Raw genomic sequence first — 17,817 nt, 5'->3', positions numbered from 1 at the left:
CAAAGAAGAATTGTTGGTCTATGGTCATCCGACATCTCGTTTTCCAAAGTTTAGACTTTACAATAGCAATAATAAACCACAAGAACTCATGTTTCTTGTTATCTACTCTTTCATCAAAAATCCTATATAATATAGATTTCATATGTATATTTATTTCTAATTTATTTAGTTCTAAAGTCTCTTCTTCTTGGCAATTTGGCATAAAGTGGTTTTCACATAACAGCTCCATCTTACTACAGCTCTCACTGGCAGCCTTCTTACTGCCATCGACCATGAGAGATCTCCCTGTCTGTCAGAAAGCTTTTTACAGAAATAATTTTTAATACACGTATCATTTTCTTCTACAAGATTTCTAAATTCTACCTTTGAGCCATACTCTTCATCAGTTATTAACCCATTTTTTTATTTGAATCAATAATCAAATCTATATCTAAATTTTTGTGTTTGTTTATAAAATCACCATATAATAACTTGTAATAGGGTACTGATGTTCTAGCACGACCCTTTTTTGTTTCCATTTGGTAGTATTTCCAATCCAATCTGCTTGTCTATTCATACCATTTGCAACGATTTTACACGCAGTAATTTTGGTTTTAATCATGATATCTATGGCTCCTAATCCCCCCAACTCTCTCCTCTTATATAGCAAGTTTCGTTATGTTGCTTCTCTAGTAGAATCCCATATTAAATTTAAAGATTTTCTGGCTTGTTAAGATTTCAGTGTTTGCAGTGTCTCAGCATGAGCAGCTGAATGATTAGTTTCTGCCCTTTTTTAAGCCAGGATGGTTTTCTGTTTGGAGTTATTAAAGCAGATTATTATCATATATGTGGCTTTTTTTTAAATTTCAAGGTTAATTTTGTGAGGCATTTTCAGGAATGGATCTTTTAAACCTTTATTTTATTGATGTGAGACTTAATGGAGCTTGCATGTTGTTCAGACTTTCCCATTTTAAGAAGTTTTGCACCAAACGAGCTTTTAAAACAATAAGATTCATATCGCTGCTGTCGGAACAAAACCTCATATCTCCAAAATGACAACTTTACAGGAGAAGGACAAAACATACTTTAATCTTAATATAAGTCAGTGGAACCAGACTGTCATGTACTAACCAGACTATCAAGATCAGTACTATGGTAACACTTTCTATGAATGTCACCTTTGTATGCATCTATAAACACATTCATAACATGTTATAATGCATTCATAAGACATTATAAACATAGCTATAAATACTTATAAAAATGCATAATATGTTATAGCCATGTTTATTATGCATTATGAATTGTTAACATAACACATTATAAGTACTGATCATAACAAATTATAAGAGCTCATAAGTTGTATTTGTCCACTCTAAGTAAAGTGAAGCGGACTGTACTAAAGCCTCCTCCAGTGTTAAGAGTGAGGCTTCAAGTTGAAGTATTTACTGAAGGATTTACTGAATCACTAAAACATCACAATAAAGCTCATTACAGGCTTCAAATGTCAGAGTTTAAACTAGTGCTGCCATCAGTGTTTTACCCAATGTGGGAAAGGTAATGTACACCACCGTTAGCTTGGTATTTGTCTTTACTTTACGCTCTCCATTCTGGGACTGCCTTCTTTGGCACTGACATTATAACATGTTATTAACACTATTTATAATGCATTATATTAACAATTCATAATGTATAATAAACATGGCTATAAAGTGTAATTCAGTTTAATTCTTTTTTATAAATATTTATAACCATGTTTGTAATGCCTTATGAATACATTATAACATGTTATAAATGTGTTTATAGATGCTTACAAATGTGACATTCATAGAAAGTGTTACCAGTACTATCATGTACAATCCTCTTCCTTACTCCTGATTTCTTGCATCCATTTGGCCATTCTCTTTAGCTCCGACTGCAAGTTCCAAGACCTGCCACCAGTTGCACCAGCTGAACGTACGTTTGATTGTAAGTTGGGGTGTAAAGTCTGTCTTAAACCTTACGTTGGGAGTATCTAGTGAAACACAGAACTCCGGTTGCACCACAGACACTTACAGCACATCTTAACTAGTAGAGCGTAAAGTGATCGTAGATCCAAACACTGCTGCCAGAATGATGTTTTTACCCTGCAGCCAATCAGTAACACTACCCGACATAAACAGGAAACAATACACATGATCTCCACGTGCAGTGAAATCAGAGCCAGTTGGTGACATTTCTCTCTTTTCATGCTACGTTGTCTTCGCTTAAAGCGAGTCGGCCATATAAGCTATAACTCAGAAAGACACTGCGGTTTGCAATAAAGTGGTGACCTCAAAGCATCCATCTCCTGTATGTGTCTTCATTCTGTTCTGCTGCTGGACTTTATGTTCAAAATAGGCTCTCGTGCACAATATTTTAGTGGCACTTTATCAACGAACGGTCGGTAACGTTAGCGAAGCTGTCACTAATGTAATCGCTATATCAATCTGCTGAATGACAAAAAAGGGAACGTTGGCTGTGTTAGTTATATCTTAAAAATGATCTGTGTTGATATGATATGATATGATAATAAGGTCAGCATCACCCACAATCTGAGCACTGATGGAGCTGCTCTTATTGCTCTGCACACAGTTGACTTGTGTGCTTGAAATGAGTCGCCCACCAGGTTTTGGAATGACCATGTAGAAAAGCATCTCAGTGCCAGACATGCCTGTAAAGTAGGACTCAGGGCTCCATTCCTGTCTCTCTTGTGTAAATCTGTGGCCAGGAGGTCTGTGACCTTTCCTCTCTCTGATTGACTAAAACGGGGGTAATCTATTCTGCAGAACTGGTTGTCGACGCAAACTGAGGTGCATTTCGTTTTCGTCCAAACTTTCCCATCGATCAAACTGACCAGCCAGTTTAACAGATTTTTTATGACTATAGGGTATGTTATATAGGGTAAGTTATAACTTAAAGTTACATTGAAACTATGTTGCTTGGTGCAACCAGTTAAATGCTAGTTGCTCGTAAACTTACGTAGTGGCAGCGTACGTTCAAACTAGGCTGCGATCAAGCTTACGTTCAGCTGGTGCAACTGTCTTTTTACTCCTTCTGCCCATGGAGTCTCCTCTCTTTTCATCCATCACTTTGACATTCCCCTCTCTTCAGAGACAGCTACATCATTTGCAACCACATCACCATCCACTTATCTACTATTATTAACATTACCTGATGCATATGTCTCCCACTTCTCCTTTTTCCTGGGCCATTCTGGACATACTGGAATCTTTGGCACCTGAAAACTGGAAATGTGCTTTTTCCATTGTCTATTGGTCCATTCAGGAAGGTTTCAATCATTTTTGGTAACAGTTCCACATCTGCTCAAGACCGAATGGTTGTTAAAGATTTTCTGATCTGTCTTTGTTTACAAATGTAGCTGAAGCCAGCAATTTAGTGATTTTACTGTTTTTAGAATTATTATTTTGTAGGATTTGCTAAGGTGATATGACCTACCTAGGAATCTAACACCAATGCAATTTATCCATTTATGCTATCACAGAATAAGGGTTTTTGCTATTATCTTCAAAATTGTCAGAGAAAAATGACAGAGTTGACTCCCGAATGTGTAGCTTTTTGAACAATGTTTTTCTGAACAGTAGTTTTCAAACCTGGTCCTGGAGATCTACCACTCTGGAGAGTCCAGATCCAACACATCTGGTTCTAATTTTTTCAGATGGTCCTGAAGGCCCTCATTACCTGGATCAGTTGTGTTTGATTAGAATTAAAGATAAACTCTGTAGGGTGGTAGATCTCCACAACCAGGATTAAGCACCCCTGATCTAGATGTAACAGTGTCTGCTGATTCATTGATGGTCCCAATGAGCTGGAGTTATGGATGTTAGCTTCATATTAAACCAGTTGGAAGTTAAACCAGCATCATGGAGATCATTTATCTTCTTGGTTACCATGATTCCTTTTTGTTTAATGTATATTCACCAACATTTTTTGATTTTCTCCATTAGTTCTACATTGCGAATTAAAAGAAACCTGTTTTTTTACTGTTATTAAGCAGAGGAATTAATACATTTCTGTTGACTTTCACTGAAATTCATAGGAAATGTTACCAATGCTTCCAGTGTATTCAGTACATGGGTCATGTGTGAAGTGAACTCTTAAATTCACCCAGAAAGCAGTCTACCTTCTAAAACTCTAGGATATTTTTCTCTAAAGCTTAATCGAATGAATCACCAAACTGACCTCAGCAGAGATGAAACAAGTGGGCCAGTACAAGCGATGCATGTTTGTAGTGCAAATCTTTCATTCAGAAATAGGAGACTCAAATCTTTCACTCAGAAAGAGCAGAGATCAAAAATTGCTCTGTATCAGATCAGAAAAAATCCACAAATGTTTCTGTCCATCCTTCCACTGTGAAAGAAACTCAGTGCTATTGGTCTGAAAGGATATGTAGCTGTTAAGAAGCTGATACTGAGAAAAAGAAATAAATCTAACAAAGCAGCTGCTAATATGTTCTCAGAACAATGAACTGGCCACCCCAGAGCCTATATCTCAACATCATTGAACATGTTTAGGATTACCTGCTTCATGAGAAGCAGAAAATGCAACCAACTTCTAAGACTGAACTTTAGAGATGTGGAAAAATATATAGATTTCTTTCAAAAACTGAAAGCAGGTTCCTTGAAAAGCACGGTAGGGTGGTCTCAAACTTTCACAGTACTGTATATACACCAACCCGCCACTGCATTAAGTACACCTCTTTGTATCTTCGCTCTTTGGTCATTTTGTCAGCTCCACTTACCATATAGTGCACGTATTAGTTCTACAGTTACAGACTGTAGTCCATCTGTTTCTCTGTATGCTTTCTTCTTTTTCACCTTGTTCTTCAACTGTCAGGACCCCCACAAGACCAACACAGAACAGGTATTACTTGGGGGGGTGGATCATTCTCTGCAGTAACACTGACGTGGTGGTGGTGGTGTGTTAGTGTGTGTTGTGCTGGTACGAGTGGATCAGACACAGCAGTGCTGCTGGAGTTTTTAAACACTGTGTCCACTCACTGTCAGTTTGTGTAGGTTGTCCTCTAGTCCATCATCAGTGGTCATAGGATGCTGCTCACAGGACGCTGTTGGCTGGATATTTTTGGTTGGTGGACTATTCTCAGTCCAGCAGTGACACTGAGGTGTTTAAAACTCTACCAGACACTCTATTAGACACTCCTACCTTGTCAGTCCACTCTGTAGATGTAAAGTCAGAGACGATAGCTCATCTGCTGCTACACAGTTTGTGTTGGTCATCCTCAAGTCCTTCATCAGTGGTCATGGGAGGCTGCCCACAGGACGCTGTTGGCTGGATATTTCTGACTGGTGGACTATTCTCAGTCCAGCAGTGACACCAGCAGCACTGCTGTGTCTGATCCACTCACACCAGCACAACACACACTAACACACCACCACATCAGTGTTACTGCAGTGCTGAGAATGATCCACCACCCGAATAGTACTTGCTCTGTGGTGGTCCTGTAGGGGTCCTGTCCGCTCAAGAGCAGGGTAAAAGGGGGATAACAAAGTATCAGAGAAACAGATGGACTACAGTCTGTAACTGTAGAACTACAAAAGTGATCCTATATGGTAAGTAGAGCTGATAATAGACAAAGAGTGTAGATACAATGTGGTGTACTTAATGAAGTGGTCAGTCAGTGTATGTGTGTGTGTGTGTGTGTGTGTGTGTATGCATGTGCACATGCAAAAGAGAAATATACATTTTAAGTCATAAGGGCAATGATCACAATCAATTAAAATGTATTTGCTTATTAAACTGCTGCCTTTATCATGTTGCTATGACAATGGTTCTAAGACATTTATTAAGTAAGCACTTACAGTTTGCCCTCAGTTCTAATGGATTCCCACCCACACACACACAAACTTGAAGATCAATTCTTTTTCTTGATAACCCCCTAATCAACTTTGAACGTCACAGTAACGATCATGGCAGTGCTCCCAATTAACCCAGATACAGGAGAATTCACCAGCCTGAATTCATTCACACAAGTCTAATTAATCTGAACACAAAAGGGCCTGGTGGTCAAGTCATCGTCTGCCCAGGAATGCAATTAAAGGACTCTGTGAAAAGATGTGAAGTGATGATTCATAATCTACATTATCATTAAGAAAGCATAATATGCACATATGTTTTTTTTAGAAAGTTGTTCAAGTGAATTCCCTGAACCATAATTAAAAACTAATTACCTTTGTACAATGTAGAAATACTGTATATAAAGATACTAGACTGGACGTGCCTTGTTTAGTCCAGTCTGTGAAGAACACTAGCCAGAAACTAAAACCATTTCTAGCCTTTAATGTTTACTAGGTAATGTTAACACTGAGTAGATGCGATTCATCTGTATGCAGTACAAATGTGTGCAAACGTCAGTGGCCACCCTACGTTTATTAAATTTCCAGCCAACAGAACCAGGATGTACAAATGTTATTAATTTTTCAGCAGATATTTCTGCGGTTATTAGCAGATAATCCAATTGCATAAGGACTAAGAAAGTCAAAGGAAAATAGGTGGAAAAAAATCAAAAATAGTTCAGAAATACTTGAAAGGTTTCAAGAAAAGGGGACCATTAAGAACCATGGAAGACCTGGTAAACCACCAAAACTGTCCCCATCAGATCAACAGTTCTTAATGCTTTCATCTTGAAGAGAAAGAGAAAAAAAGAAAATCAGGCTTCACTCTTCCTTCAGATCTGACGTTTCTGTCCATCCTTCCACGGCCAGTTCAACACTGTGGGTCTGAAGGGATGTGTAGCTGTCAAGAAGGCATGGTAGAAATCTATCAACAACATTTGTTCGGATTCCAGATGCAGTTCTTTGTAGAACCTGTTTACAGACCGAAATATCCTGGAGGTCACCACTTACCAGACTCCCTGTGTGGGGTGCCAGTTACCTTGGGTGCGTTGCCAGGAGTCAAGACGAGCAGAATGCATAGTCAATGGAAGGCTGGGCTGATGACTTGAAGCAGGTGAGTTTTTGGGCTTTCTGTGGTCAGTTGGAGTAGGCATATCTCCCTCAGGAACATGGTAAGACTCTGTCTCAGTCCTAGACTAACAGGCCAACATCTGGTCAGCATGGCATCTCCAGTACTGAGATAATCCCACTTCAACAGTGTAGGACAGGGATCGGCAACATGCAGTTCTGAAGCCGCATGCAGTTCTTTTAGTACCCTGTTGTGGCTCCACATCAGAATTAGATGTTTAGGTAAAAATAAAAATAAATCCTCTTTTGTGGTGAAATAAAGCTCTGCTGATCTAACACAGCAACGCTGACAACAATCGTCTAGATAGTAGCTAACAGAAAGGCAAACAGAAAGATTTAAGACAAACATAATTTGGAGATGAATTAGCTTATTTGTATTCATAAGCACTCCAGCTGGTCTCCTGATATGTTTAATCTGCAGTGAGAAACTGTCAAACACTAAAACGTTGCAAAAGTAGAACAGGAAAATTTGAAGTTTCCTGCTAGAGATGTGAAAAAAGTAGCTACAGCTGTACAGCAAAGTAGGTCTGGATTTCCATTTTCATTATGTTTTTAGCCTAAACTAGGACATTAGCACATACTGAGATAGATTTACAGTCAAGATGGTAAAACAATACTTCAGTAAAATGGACATAAAAAGGTTGTGAATCCCAAGGTAGTGTAGAATAAGAACTTGTCTGTGTTGACACTATGTCAGTTTTACACTTCCTTCCCTTTCGAGAGTCTTGAACCAGCACTTTTACACCCACCGCAAACAGCTTTCTGCATGTGTTCGTTAATGACAGCGCTGTGCATCTTGAGCTCGTCCCACTACTGGTCCTTGGCCTCAGTATGTCAAGGTGAGAGGGCATCTTGTGATGTCTGTACAGTATGGCTAGAGATTCTTTGGTCATGGCATATGGGGGGGTTGCAATAGGATAACAAAAAGGCATCGAGCTTCTGTGCGGTAGAAGCCATTCCCTTGAAACATTTGAGGTAGTGTTTGAATGTGTCCACAAAACATTCTTCCAGATGATTTTTGACTGGATGGACGTTATCTACACTTCAGGGGTACCACTGCGACTGAATAACCCCCTCAGCACTTGGATAGTTTTTGTGGATGTAGTGGAATCTAAGAGATGCACGTTGAGCCACTTTGACAGTTGTTCAATGTGAGTAATTTCAGGCCAGTATATGTAACTGTGTACCAGTGCCTGTATCTCCCTGGATGACCTGTGTACAATTCTGCCAGAACCTTTTGTCTCAGCTTTGAAGAAACAACCATCCAGATTCCCCACATGAAGCACTCTTGCTGAATTGTTAACCCATTCTTTCTAGATATAAATGTTGAGAGCTCACTCTTCCCATCCTGTACTGCTGGATGTAAATGTACATCCATTTTCTTTTCTGCATGTGTTGGCAGCAGCACCTGTGAGAGCCCATCTGCATCATAATGGCAGGCAGCCTCCCTGTATTGAATTGTATAGTCATACGCTGCCAGCAGCAGGGCCCAGTACTGCATTTGGACAGCTGCCATAGTATTCCCTTACTTCAATGTAGAATTGAGGTGAGTGGACGATGGTCCATAAGGAGAGTAAACTTCCAGCCATTCAAGAACTGCTGGAATTTGCGACCTCCAAATACGATGCCCAGTGCTTCCTGCTCAATTTGCCCAATGTTCGGGACATGAAAGCTATGGGCCTTTCCTGTCCATTATGCAGGATGTAAGAGATGACTGCACCTACCCTGCAGGGTGAAACATCACATGCCATGATGAGAGTCATAACGGGTTAATACACTTTGCAACAGCAGCTGTTCTATGTCCACACATAGTGGCCCAGTGAAGGTTGTCCTGGTCCTCCCAATGGTGAGTCCATCTCTATTGGGATTACTTGGATCATGAGAATCAGAAAATGCAACTAACTTCTAAGACTGAACTTTGGAGTTGTGACAAAAATATCCCTGCAGATTTCTTTGAAAAACTTAAAGTCTCCTGAAAAGAATCCAAAGGGCACCACTGTACCGTATATGTGCATGTGTGTGAAAAAGAAATACATATTTTATGTCATTAGGTCAATGCTTGAATGATTGAACATGAAAAGCTTTTCTCTATATTATTCTAAAAATGTAAACAATGTGTTTTTTTTGTTTGTTTGTTTTATAAATGGTGGCATACTCTACTGTTTCCAGTCTTGCCATTTTTTATCTTAAACAAAATGGTCAGGTTTAGTACTTTGTTGCCAGTCCTTTACTTGTCTGAAGTCTGTGACCTGTTCCTGTGATCCCCCCTGGTCAAACTGTGCCAGACTTGATCAATGAAATGTATGTCTGTGGATGACCCTTGCCTTATGAAACCTTATGGTGGCTGCTCTTGTCCACTGAGTATAAAGGCATTTAGTTGGATCTGAGCAGTTAAGATGCTTATGTGCACTTTAGAATTCATGCTGCTGCTTCCATTAATGGTCACGTCAACAATCAAGACAAGTTAGTAATACTTTACTTGGACCTTGCTTCATAACATTAACATAAACATAAATATCATGGCAGATGAACACAACATACAAACAGTGCAAGAATGCTAACGGTATCCTGCTTAGCTGGGCGGTTCAGCCAGGGATGTTTGTCATGTTTCAAATGAAAATGAAAACGTAGCAGACCCTCGATCAACTTATGCTGTTTAGTCTGTTGCATCTGAAGTAGTCCACTTATGTTTCAGAGGCAGTGCGTATAAATGAATTGCCAGTCTCTTGGTGTTATCCTTAGTCAAATATGGTGACCAGAGCATCCAGAGGCCTGCCTGGGGAGATCCTTGACTTTGTAGAAATTCAAATGTGACACTTATACATACAGGGTGATTCAAAAAGATGCATCTGATTTCAAAGCGCCAAGCAACCAATCACAATCCAATTGAAAGAGGGGGTCATAGAGTTTCTGACTGTCAGTGGAAGATGTTTCCCTTCAGTCTGTGAGGAGATGAGACCCCTGAGCAGAAAGCGTTCTGCGTTCTCCACTTCAGTAGTAGTTTGGCAGTGAAGCTCCAACAGCCCAGAGCGTTCGTCGTTAGTTCCACAACACTGGATGATCTCCGAAATCGCACTGAAAGAGCCGTGAATGCAGCGACACCCGACATGCTCAATCCAGTATGGGATGAATTTGACTATGGTGTTGATGTTGTCTGTACAGCTGGAGGAGGTTCATACTGAGATCTTGTAAAATTACATAATAAACTTTATGCTCATTTAAACCATTTACAGTTTACTGCATAGATCTGTAATGAATTACAAGTAAAATAAATCATTTTGAAATCAGATTAATCTTTTTAAATCACTGTTTATATATATATATATATATATATATATATATGTGTGTGTGTGTGTGTGTGTGTGTGTGTGTGTGTGAGCATGTATGTATGTATGTGGGTGTGTGACATATCCCAAAATCAAAAGAAAGATTCATTATACCATGATATGAATTTTTGTCCACGCCACCAAAATACACCAAACATTATTGCATTTGTTATGACAGTTACTGGTAATAGTCACATGACACTGCTATAATCTGTCATGACTACTCATGACACCATATGACATCTGCCATGACATATTACAATTTTATGGCATGAGTATGTTAATGTTATGGTTCAGAGTGCAAAGCAAATAAAGCATTACTGTTGCATTCTTCACTATGTTTCCCAGATGAGGTGCTTTTGGATCATAAACACTTCCTTTACTGTTTACATCACATTTTCCTCTTTCTACCGCTCTGATACAGGTTGGTCTTCATCTCCTCTGTCCTGATGACTTTGGCCCAGAACTGTTCTTGTGCATTTTGTAACACTGTATATATGTCATTTTTACCTGTAAGCTTATCATTTCTGACTTATTTCAAGTGTGCATCTTTTGAGGTTGTGTTCTAGGTTTATTATGTAACAGGCAGACTTTTGTAGTAACTGAATGGACTTTGTAACAGTATTCTGTTACAATGACAGAAAAAGGGCAGAAATCAGATTACATAAAGAAAGTGATTAGTAACAGGACTACATTAAAACCACTTATGCATGCCAAACAAGACTTTTCAAATAGACAAAAAGCTAAATTAAAACACCTGTTAATTTTCTGTGAACTTTTACAGAACTTCCGCCATTAGTCTCTGTTGTCTCTGTGGTTGGCATAGCAACAGCTAAGTTGACTGGCCAGTTGTGTCAAAAGCATTGCTTTGTCCTCATCATGAGTGGTGCTACATCTCCAAAACCAGCTCAAACTGGGCTACAGTGATCAGAGTGATATGCGAAAAACACTCAAAGTTTCAGCTTCTAAATGAGGGGAAAAACTCAATGTGCTGTTTTCCTACTGACATATACAGGATAGAACACTGAACAGCCTTGGCACATTTATAAATAATGCTTCATAAGGAATTATATAAGCATAAATAATGCTTTAGGAATTAAATTTAGTGTCATTCAGACACATCTTTAGAGTCATGTACATTTCATTTAATGAGCTTAAACATGGATCTGTGAATTCTTCAGTAAATATGACGCCACCACTGGAGGTAATCATGAAGAAGAGGTATAAAGGTGGGTAAGCATGTTGTTTCTGCCTGATCACGACAGATTTTTGTTTACGTTTTATTTTATTTAGAAAAACAAAAAAAAATCCAACCTCTCTTTACCCCTGAAGATTAAACACGCTGTTTTTGTAAGACATATTTATGTGCATGAGCTCTGTTCTGACCAACTACCCTAAATTGTGCTTCATCCAAAAGAATTCCATTCTTTAGAACTTTAGCCCCGCCCACTCACACTAAAATGATGTAGGCTGAAAAGGTGGACATAAGTTTATTATAAAAAGGTATTTTTTATTGACATAAAATAATGAATTAAAAACAGGCTACTTTTTGCAATTACATTTCCATAGCAATGTTTACATACTACAAACAAGCAAATAAATAAATGAACAAATAAATAGTTGTTCAATGAAGTAAGCCCTTTAAAAATGATCAAATAGAGGCACTTAAGTCGGCTAAAAGTAAAGTGGGAGAGAGAGAAGGTAAAAAATAAGTTCTCAGGATAAACACCCTCACCTTCTTACACGGATGGCACGCATCAAAGGAGAAATAGGGTAGTGAAGTTCTAAAAGACGAGTTATTGAAGTTCTAAATTCTGCCGTCTTTCCACAAGATATCACTCACATTCCCACCTCAAAGCCCTAAAGGTGAATCATGTTTAAATTTAAACATGAAAGCAGCACTTCAGAGCAATTGTTTCTCAGCCATGGAGCAGATGTTCCTTTAGGAGAGAGCACAACATGAAGTAAGTCAGGTTCCTTCATTAAACCGTCTAAATGCACCACAGGTGGATACAAGTCTTACACAACCTGTTCACTCACGCAGTCATTTCAGAAGCACTGCGTGAGAAACGTCGCACTAGTCTTCGCACGTTTCATCAGTACCACCATGTGTGTCCCTCCACCGCAGCTCTGTGGCAGATGTTTACATCTCCAACAGTGCATGGAGGAAGCAGCGCTGAATCAGACGCATGCTGACAGCTCTCTCTGATATATTTCTGGAACCTTTAGCCTTAATGCTTTGGAAAAATGTATCTAATTAAAACCTTTTTGGTAACACTTTCTATGAATGTCACCTTTGTAAGCATCTATAAACACATTTATAACATGTTATAATGTATTCATAAGGCATTATAAACATGGTTATAAATATTTATAAAAAAGAATTACACTTTATAGCCATGTTTATTATACATTATGAATTGTTAATGTAATTCATTCTAAATAGTGTTAATAACATGTTATAATGTCAGTGCCAAAGAAGTCAGTCCCAGCTTGGAGAGTGTAAAAGACAAATACCAAGCTAACGGTGGTGAACATTACCTTTCCCACATTGGGTAAAACACTGATGGCAGCACTAGTTTAAACTCTGACATTTGAAGCCTGTAATGTGCTTTATTATGTATGTTTTAGTGTTTCAGTAAATCCTTCAGTAAATACTTCAACTTGAAGCCTCACTCTTAACACTGGAGGAGGCTTTAGTACAGTATGCTTCACTTTACTTAGAGCGGACAAATACGACTTATGAGCTCTTATAATTTGTTATGATCAGTACTTAATTATGTTAACAATTCATAATGCATAATAAACATGGCTGTAACGTGTAATGCATTTTTATAAATATTTATAGCTATGTTTATAATGTCTTATGAATGCATTATAACATGTTATGAATGTGTTTATAGATGCTTGCAAAGGTGACATTCATAGAAAGCGTTACCGATTTTTGTTTTGACTCTTCATTCATCACATATTCTATGTGCAAACACTCACCTCAGTTTAATTTGTAAAGAGTGTTTTAGCGTATTGTCATAACACATCAGACACATGCACACACATCATGATTAGGTGGACATGATTTTTTTTTCAGTTTCATTATGTTTAGCTTCGTATATGAGGTAACAAACACAAAGACATATTTCATTAGTGAAATGAGTTATCTAATTAAGTTGAGTTTAGGAGGGATTAGTTTTGCATGGTGTGGGGAAGTAAAGTAATTATCAGGCTACTGAGGTTTCTCAGTGATTTTATTCCCTTCGAAATCCTCAGTCAGTGGCTTTTGATGCTATTTTTGCAGTATTTAGGAGGGAGTCACTTCACAACTAAGAGTCCCCAGAGTTCAACAAAGACTGTATGAAGTCAGTGAAAGTACCTCAGCAGTTAGCTCGTTATTTCTTATTGTAGCCACAGCATGTGATGTTTGTTTAGCTGCTGCGGTGCAGACCGAGCAAGTGTCATGCAAGACTCCACAGACGGCACCCAAACCCGAAGCAAACACGTTAGTATTTATAGTTGCACTTGCGTTACTGCAGTTTTCTCTGTGACATGTTATTATAAAGGTCTTAAACAAGCGCCTGTAGAGATGAACTTGCTCAGCAAATCTCCTTTCAAATTCATTTAGGTTACAAGAAGTCTAACCCACACGTCATGACATTGCGCAGGGCCAGTGCACAGGGTTGGAGGCATTGTATCATTGGTACACACACCCTTGCGACACTTACGATGCCTCAAGTTAGAGCTGGGCGATATGGCCAAAAATGTTATCACGATAAACAAAATTCATTGTTTGATATCGATACATACCGCGATAAATGTCAAATCATGATTTCTTTCACGTTTGAAGGCTGATTTTGCTCCTGGGTGGTTAATTGTGGTTTTAAACTATCACTTATGGTCCGATCATGACGAACACTCGGCAAACAGTGGAACATTTCACTAATCTGTCATGGAAGAGTGGGAGAAGGTTTCTGAGCTGTTTTTATCAGCTGGAAAAGCACAGCTGCAATTTTTGTAATGATTTTAATAATTCAATATTATAATATATAATGCAATAATTGTATGATTTAGGAAAGAAAACAGATTATTTTTAGCTGTCTGGTGACGAGCGCTCAGCTATCCTGTTACAAATGCTAAACAAGTGGCCAACAACAGAGCTAAACTCTTTAGTTTCTCAACAACGTCAACTCGGTTCGGTAGGTCACTGATGTCACTCCTACCACATCCATGTCAGAGCATATCACAGTATTCAGACAGCAGCTAGACGGCTGGGTTTCTCTATGCTATCGCAGTAGTTTAAGGGGTGAACCGCAGTATATCTGACGTTCGCTGTGTAAAAGCATTATCTGCAGTGTGAATCTCTCACACCAGTCACAGAGTCCTCCTTTTAGGTATGTTTAAACTGAGAGCGGGGATTTTGTGTCTTGTTTGATCTACAGGATCATCAATTCACTGTGTTGTGCCGGAGCGCTGCTTCAAGTTAGCCAGCAGCTAAAAACAGCTAGCCTGGAAAGACAGCGCTCTCCCGCTCTCCAATGCCTCACAGCTTCCTCAGTTTACCTTCGAACATGAACCCACTTCTTTCTTTCACTTTCGTTGCTCGAGAATGCACTAATACTAAAATATGACGGTTTGGCGCTGTAACACGGCGCTGCAGACGTGATTTAACACCTAAAGTTGTTAGGATCTACAGAAAGAGGTGAGTTCGCTGTAGGACAGTACAGTTACACCACTGACCTCGTCACTCACACTCGGTCACAGGAGAACAGATCGCCGGTCGCTCCACTCAAACAGGGACTGTATAACTCCGCGTTTCAGCCATTACTAAAGTATATTTGGCGACCCTTTTTTTACTCGTGGCCCCCTCCCTCTCTAATCAAGTCGAAAAATTCGGAAGTGCGCCCTCTGCTGGTGGCAGCAGAGTAGTGTCGCTTTCCTTGCAGTAGAAAGCGCCACCAGGGCTTTCGCTAAAACGTGGAAGTGTGAGAGTGGTGTATTATATCGAACATTTATCAAACCTATCGTATCGCTCTATCGAGGAAACGTTATCGCGATACTTATCGTTATCGTTTTATCGCCCAGCCCTACCTCAAGTATAAACCTGGCTTCACAGTGCTAGTCACACAGGCCTTGGTGTGAGGAGCAGCAGTGGTGTTTTTTCCTCTAACATTTGGCTTGTTATTTCATCTTCTCCAGTGTTTGAATGTTGAAACATCTCCCACAGCCCACACGTCCTGAATGTTACACCTTAGCAAGCTGAGATTCATATTAACATTAGTAAAGCTAATTTACTTGCAGATACATTTGTCTCTGTGCCTTTTGTGTTCTAGTCTGCTCAGGACGTGTGATCTGATGAGATGACAAACCTGGGGGTGGGGGGGGAAGTCTAGGAAATTCCATGATTTGTCCATTACTTATTGTTTTCCATGACTTTTCCAGGCCTGGAAAACCAATTTTTTATATTCCATGACTTTTCCAGGATTTTCATGACGGTACAAACCCTGCCCAACTGTACATGCTGATATATTTTATTATCCCCAGCATGGAAGTCCAACCACTTTGGCGGCAGATTTTAATGAGATTAATGAGTTTAATGAGGACAAAACCAAACTATCTGAATGTGTCATTAACAGTGCATTAGATAAGATACTGACATCACTCTCTGATGTGTGTGTCGCACCTTTAGCAATAATGCTGAGGCAAAAGGTGACTATTTCTGCCTTTTAATCTATTTTTCTTGATTTAACAAAAAAAAGATTTCTCAATGCTGTCGTCACAATCATTTTGATATGTAAAGAACAGCAATTAACAAATTCTAAAATTGCATTTTTTTTTTTTGTTTATGCCACAAACTACCATTTTAATCAAGCATATGAATAGGAATATTCTCCACACTTCACACAGTGCTAGAAAACACATTAGGACATAGAAGGCAATTCCACATCAAGTCAAGTCAAGTCAGCTTTATTGTCAATACTACAGTACGTACAGGACATACAGAGTATTGAAATTGCATTACTCCCAGACCCCATGGTGTAGCGATAACATTAAATAGACAGTAAACAGGAGATGTATGAATTTAAATAGACACTATAAAAAACACTAAACACTAATCGTAAAGAATAAACACTAATTGTAGAAAAGTAGAATAAAAAAATATGTAAATATAAGAAGGTCCCTGAAATGAACACTAAATAATTATAATTAATTATTTATTATGTATCTATTATTATTATCATTAATAATAATAATAATTATAATTATTATAAATAATAATTATAAATAAGGCAAATACAGATTAAGGTCTGTGGGTATAAACAGTGCAATTATAAACAATAGTACAGTTAGAATGAGCTTATGGAGCAGTTAAAGTGATGAGTGCGTAACAGAAAGTGATGGGTGCGTAACAGTCCCTGGGAATGTCAGACTTCAGTATTGGGGAGTGGGGGTCAGGAACCTGTGTTTGGGTCCAAACTCTGTGTGTGTGGGGGGCAGAAGGCGGGAGGGGGGGCAAAGTAGGGAGAGAGTTGAGCATCCTGACAGCCTGGTGGATGAAGCTGTCCCCCAGTCTGCTGGTCCTGGCCCGGAGACTCCGCAGTCTCCTCCCTGATGGCAGCAGGCTGAAGAAGCTGTGTAGTGGGTGAGTGGGATCACCTGCCATGCAGAGGGCTTTTCACATGATGTTACATTTCACTCTGTCCAACATGTTTCTGCATGTGCTTCACGTGCTCTGGCAGCAGATTTTACTGAGTTGAAGGGAATGTACTGTCAACGATACATCATGTAAAACACAGTTAAAGACAGCTTTTCTTCTATGCTCCAGTTCTGTCTCTTCTAATGGATCTACGTCTGATGAATGCAACTAATATAGCAATGCATTACGTGACCACAGAGCTGTAAATCAGAGGATCTAGTCTTCAGAATGTGTAATTAGAGAGCAATAAATTATGTTGATGTATTCTAGTGACAGCTTACTGATGCCTACTTAAGATCAAGCCTGTAATTTGCCTCCATTCAATCAAATGAGAGTTCCACACATAAAATCATGCTCATGACTGTGGTGATGCATGTGTGTGTAGGATGTCAAAAAAATGTTTTTTCCCCAGACTAAGCTAAACTTGTTCTTATTCATGCATAATTTGAGTATGCATAAATACTCTATTAGGTATTTTTACAATGCTATTCTATGGTTAATTCAATTTCCACTCTGAAACTTAATAATGAATGCATAATAAATAAAAACACTGCATGATGTAATTAAAAATCAAGCATCCATTTGAATCGATTAAATATTTTTTTCAACAACAGCAACAACAGCATTAATAACAATAATAATAATAATAATAATAATGATAATAATAATATATATGTCACCTTTGTCATGACAGAGATCTATTTACAACAGCATCATAATCAACACTAAAACAAACGTTGCTGGATTCCTGTTACATTTATATTATATGAATGTTTTCATTTCCTGTCTTATTGAAACACAAAGT

Source organism: Colossoma macropomum, unplaced genomic scaffold (assembly GCF_904425465.1).
Source record: "Colossoma macropomum unplaced genomic scaffold, Colossoma_macropomum, whole genome shotgun sequence".
In the NCBI taxonomy this organism is placed as follows: Eukaryota; Metazoa; Chordata; class Actinopteri; order Characiformes; family Serrasalmidae; genus Colossoma; species Colossoma macropomum.
This window is presented reverse-complemented; position numbering follows the sequence as displayed.